Here is a 6,416-nt window from a genome sequence, read left to right on the forward strand (position 1 = left end):
TTCCTTCGGGTTATTTATAACTAGTGAATTTGGGGCTAAAATAATAATGCTTGATAATAAAATAATGAAAAGTGCGACTTTAACACATTATAAATATTCTGTAACCCCAATTGGGTCAAATTGGATAGGAGCCACAAATCAATGTAAAATATGTATTTACAGAAGTCTAAAATATTGATTTAATGAAAATGTCTAGACAGTGCATGACTAATGCCTACAAAAACTAAAGGCTAACATTATATATTTTTTGATAAATTTTTATTTAACGAATTCTATTTTTTAAATATATGTAGGTAAGTCACGCTTAAAATTCATTTAATAAAATATGACAATAAATTTTTTTATATTCGACAAGCGCAGTTTTTTTTTACTTAAAAAAAATAAGCACATACTACTAAAAGGGAAAAAAATAAAATATAGATTTCACAGTGAAATCAAGTAATATACACTAATTAAAAAGTTTAAATTAAAAATTGAACTATTCTACAAGTATACTTTTACGTCAGCAATTATAACTTAATAGAATAAGTTATTGGAGGTAATCGATGCACAAGGTCTATTTGTTGACAAGAATCATTTGTAATTGACATAAACTTGCTGTTCAAATGGAACACCGAAGGCGTTTGATACAGTTTGTTAATAATTCTTAAATCCATATATGTAATTACGAAACAACGAGAATTCCTTAAAACAAACAATTAATAAGTGTACCGTGGAAAGGTGTAAAGAAATTCGTGTGTCAATTATTTATGTTTTTACTTGAGTGCAAGAGGACATCGCGAAAGACGCTCGTTCTTGAATGTCACATCACGCAGATTGAGAATTTTGTTCAATTAATAGAACTTTAAACAGTTTATCAAATTATAATTTAATTTGTGGACTATGAATTATTTATACAACTGTTTATACCAAAAAATAATTAAAAATTAGTTATTTAAATTATTATAATAATATAAAAGGTTAGTTACAACTCAAACGTAGCATAGTTGGAACAAGTATACGTGATATCCGAGAGTGATTAAAATCACTATCATAAAAAACGCTTCGATCCAAATCTGTTAATCATGTTTAATTTTTTGTATTATAAGCAGTAAATATTAGAATATTGATGTATTAATATTAATATTAATGAATTAGAAACAGTAAACAAAATCGAAATATTTTATATCGTTTTCAAGTCTTGCTTTAAAGTGGTATTCAGAACTTTAATTACTAATTTAGTTTATGTAATGAAGACATTTGTTGAGTACCTTTGCTTTGTTATCAATTTTATAAAGAGTTATTCTTGATTTCTCTTAAAATAGTATTTATGTTAAGAAAATTATTTTGGGAATTTTTTAATTTTATATAATTCTGGGTTTATTAATTATTAAGCTTTTATTATAAATCATCCCATAAGCCTTATTTTAAGTGGAAACTTACATATTTAACTGGCTAATAAAATAATAAATTATATAATTAAAAAAAAATTATAATATCGTTTTAATTTTAAATAATAAATTATTTACTTAAGAAAATAACTGGTCGAAAAAACTTTTTATAGAGTTATTCGGAAGTTATTGATAATTTAAAATATAGAGTGAAGAGAGAACATGGCAAATTAATACGTAATATTAAAAAAAACTTAACCTACACCACACAGCACTATATATTTAAAATAGTTATAACATACCAAATAATAGGTCAAAAACTGTTATCAACCAATCATTTTCTTAATTAGATCATTTTTTATTTTATAAGCTAGTTAAATATGTATGTTTTTATTAAAGAAAAAATTGACACCCTTGTAACATATAAGGGTTATATATAAAAAATACTCCGTGATTGATAAACTGAATGTAGCTAAAAGAAGAAATAATTATCAATTATAAATTTATTTATTGATTAAATAAGTGGTTTATGATAAAATAATCACCATATAATATAATTGCATTCACACATTTCAGATCTGGCATTTTTATTTTAGTAATAAACTTCATTTGTGGGTCTATTCAAAGCTTCGAAGTCCATCGGGACATACTTCACATCCCATACGCCAGTACTGATAAATTTGTCAAGTTATAGTATCGGTTATTTTTAACTTTTTTAAGTGTACTATTAAAACATAATTGAGCCCTAAGAATTGAGTAATTTCTTTTCAAATTTTGGTGTAATTAAGATAAAATAACTCTGAATCATATGTCTGGTATATACCAGACATATAATCATTACAGGGTAATGATGGACATAATCAAACCATTTGTTTAAAATATCAGATAAATATTATGAATTTTACTAATTTTTTCACGATAATTTGTATTTAAAATCGTACTATTAGATGTATTTTTTGGTCGTCAGACAATGTTTACGAGTATATCATTCGATTATAATTATTTCTAAGCACTATTCCGTACAGTATTCTTATTATCATTGATAATATACTCTGTAAAATATTATATTTGTTTTTTAAAAAATATTTCTTATATTTTTTAATAACATAATATTATTACCATCTATTATTCTGTTTCAGGAGATATATTGACCCTATCAGTGACGGATCCAGACAGTACTTGATGGTGTACGCCCACTTTTTGACATTTTATTTACTACTAAAATTGTATTTAAAAGGATAAAATAAGCAAAAAATTGATTTTAACGTCTAAAAACTTTTCTATATTCTTTGATGAAATATATATCTTTACTCTAGGCCGGCTTTAACGTATTAAAGAGTTTAAATGTTAATGAGTCAAAAAATGCGTGTTAACTAATCCATTTTTAATATCCTTACTTTAAAAATTTTTATCGCAGTTATACGGCTAGGTCTCCAATATAATCGAACATAATTTATATGAATAAAAAAAAAAATCTGTTACTATATTTCCCTATTTATGAGTTCTATTTTTTTTTTAATTGTAATTAATAATTTTATAACTTTAGTAACGAAATAATATTTATTTAACAAGTTATATGCGTATACATATTTGTGCCTTCTGTTTTCACTTAAAACGTTAAATGAACCAGCTAAATTACTATCCGAGTTTTTTAATATAGTTGTTTGTCACCCCAGTCGTTTATTTATCTTAGCCCATACCTCAACTTATTGGATTGAGGAAATCGGATACCACAATTCGATTTGCATAATTTAATGACAGGGGAGATTTTGACATCCCGAGTGGATTTTAACTAGTTGTACGGACTTGTTGGATACAAAATTGCTTTTGTTATCAAAGCTTTACGCATAATTTTCTTTATTTTTAAGTTAAATTTCAGGAACACACTAAATTTTAGATCTATTATTTGAGATCTAATTTTTTTTTAATATATATATAATTATTGTACATTATTGATATAGTTATATGATATTTGTAACAAATATATACAAATTTAACAAAATTAAGATTATAAATTGTATTTTATAATTTAAAATACGTTGTTAATTTTACATAATATTAGGTAAGCTAATTCTTAGATGCAGTAAGCTATTTTTTTAAATAAGTTGAATTTTTTAATATTTACATACAATATACACGAAAATAACAAAAATGGCAGTAAATTTGTTAGTACATAGTCTTGTGAACCACAAATTATTGTTTTTGTGCTTTTTTATTATAGCTCGTTAAAGAAGTCAAGCTCTCTATTGGCTAAATAATGTTAATATGCCAGAAAGTGAATGTATGGTTGATATTTACTAATATTTTTGCAGTGGTGGTCTTTATAGTTATTTTTGTAACACTCAAAGGTTACCATCGACCTTTGTAGAATACACGTTACAAGTTAACATATATATTTCAAAATTGTGCTGTACACAAATACCCCCTTTTAATATTGATACATTAAACAATATTAAAACTGATTTTTTAAATATAAGTAATAAAACAAGCGCTTTTAAATAACATTTTTACGTAGTTATATGTACAACTTTGATTCGCTTTGTTTACCTTGCTAATATCGTTAAGTTTTCTTGTTTCAGTGTCACCTTTAGAGTACGCATATCCAATCCAGATAATTCTGCGACGTTAACATACTTGGTTTTATTAACGCGGTATTTGTTAGGACACAAGTAAAATTTGACAGTCCAATTTAATAAAAAGGAACTTAAACACCAATTGGAATACAAAAATATAATAAAGAATTGTTACATAAAATTGTCAAATAAAAATCACTCGCACATTCTATTGTTTTCGTCGTTGGAGCTGTTGAAAATAAGTAGTATGTACACGGATGTGGCCGCATTACTGGGGCGCACGTTCGATTTGGGCGAAAAACTATAGAAACTGTGTTGGTTTTCCACCAGATGGCGGAATGCGCATGACCAAACATGACCCGGTCGAATCTATGGGTTATCGAACACAACAAACACGGCTGACAACGATAACGTAAAAAATGTATCAAATTCGACCTTAAACAACCACAATTTTATATTTCATTATCGTTACAGTAGTCTTATACAAAAGCCCCATTTAAATTTTTTGGGTAGGCAAACTTTTTGACGGACCGCTTACACACACCAATCAAACCTTCGAAAATATTTTATTGTTGACCCTTTTTTTATGAAAATATTTGAAAGAAAATATCTAATTTAATCATACATCGTAGTAGTGAAGTAATGAAAAAGTATCACCAAAATTGAATAGTTTGAACAGCCCAACCGAAACATTAATGTAAAAAATCAAACGGGGTTTAGTATATGCAATTCTGATACACAGGCGTGTGAAACTAAAAACTAAAACATCTTGTAGATTAAAATTTAAACTTTAATTTAGTTTTTACATTAGTTTTAAAAAAATTCTTAATTATTAATAATATAATATTCATGTAAATAAAGTAATTAAAAATTTGGGTAGACAAGGACTTAAGTCCTAGCAATTTTTGAGTCCTATTTAATATCTTGTATGATATAAGTATAAGTATAGTACAAGTATGTAATATTAAACAAAAAAAAAAAAAAAAAAGAACGTTTGTTTTTTTTTCACAAATGACGATCCTGCTTTAATTGTAGGGAATTTCAAAAATTTACATTTTTAATTTAGCGTGTACATATAAAAATAAACCATCTAATCATAAATTGTGTCATATTAAAACAAATTCAAATATTAAATTTTGTATTAAATATTTTAACCAACCTTAATAAAGGCTTTTTTATACAAGACGTAAATGAATTGCATAATAAATTTAGGATAACATTCTATATTTATATTATAACACATTATGCTAACACATGAAAAAACCACACACGTAAATAAAAAATAAGTTGTATAAACTGAAAAACTATTTTAAATCCTTATAGTAAACTTTCTTTATCGAAAAAATCGTTTATTATAGGCTTATAATGCGATATCAAAAAAGATACTTGCAATGAATATTAAGTAAGAAAGACGAATACTGCACAGTATCAGCGTAAAACATTGAGTCATTGGAAAACTAAAAATTATTTTAAATACTTAAAAATAGAAAATTAGGTTCTAATTTTTAATTAAAATTTATATTTCAACATTTAAAAAATATATATATAATCTATGGTCTGTAAAGATTTTATTCTCAAATTTTAAAACCTCACAGAAGATAATATTACATTATTAATTTTATAGAAGTTATATTATTAATTAATCACTGTAATATTATTAATGTGTTTAGATTAAATATTATTAAAATAAAAGCAGGTCAATTTTTTTTTTGTTAAAGATAATTTTTAGTATTTTAACACTATTGTTATATTAAATGTAACATGCACACAAACATACAAGTCTACTTAAATGTACTTTAGCTTAATTTTGTTTAAAAAATTACATTTTTATGTAGTTAAGAAAGAAACATTAAATATTAATTCTTTCAAAATTTAATAGGGTTGTTTAATAACATTTTTCCATTTGAGACTAAATGAGACATCCCCTTTTTTCCCACTTATATTTTAGCTTCGATGCGAAGCTGAGAAAGTATTGGTTTTACTAAGATGTGTTTTTTTTTTTTTGTGTCTGTTACCACTTTTTCTCAGCTATCACCGAACCGATTTTTTTCAATGATACGTCAAAAGATCAAAAATCGTATCTAGTCGAAGACATTACCCTCAAAAATTGAAAAAAAATCCCTCGTTCCCCGTAAATGGGGGAAACCTACAAAAAAATTACAAATTTAAAAATGGCTAATTTTCAAAAAATTTTCAATTTTTTTACTAAAAACTGCCATAACTTTTTTAAAAATGAATATATCAATATTATTTTATTTTATATAGATGCATGATATCATTACCTTTCATTTGGTATATTTTTTTGTTATATCTGATCCTTTAACTGTCCACAGGGGGGGATTTAAAATGACAACTTTTTTACAAAAAATTAACTTTTTCAACTTAACTTTTGAAAATGTTCCGGAAGGTCTGACACTTTTATATATATCTTAAATTAAAGCTAATGTAATATACTTTATAATGGTAAAAAAAA

General features: G+C 25.1%; 1 protein-coding gene across 2 annotated transcripts in view; it reads right to left on the reverse strand.

The window, feature by feature from the left end:
• The window catches only part of LOC126901485 (potassium voltage-gated channel protein Shab), a 33,651-nt gene extending 29,423 nt beyond the window's left edge, over window positions 1-4,228 (reverse strand). For both annotated transcript variants that reach the window (XM_050677953.1, XM_050677954.1), the window contains exon 1: window positions 3,918-4,228. The gene's annotated coding sequence lies outside the window, so the exon portion shown is untranslated. The remainder of the gene's footprint in view (window positions 1-3,917) is intronic.
• Window positions 4,229-6,416: the final 2,188 nt, after the last annotated feature.

The sequence above is a fragment of the Daktulosphaira vitifoliae genome, unplaced genomic scaffold (assembly GCF_025091365.1).
Source record: "Daktulosphaira vitifoliae isolate Bord-2020 unplaced genomic scaffold, ASM2509136v1 Scaffold_3, whole genome shotgun sequence".
NCBI lineage: Eukaryota > Metazoa > Arthropoda > Insecta > Hemiptera > Phylloxeridae > Daktulosphaira > Daktulosphaira vitifoliae.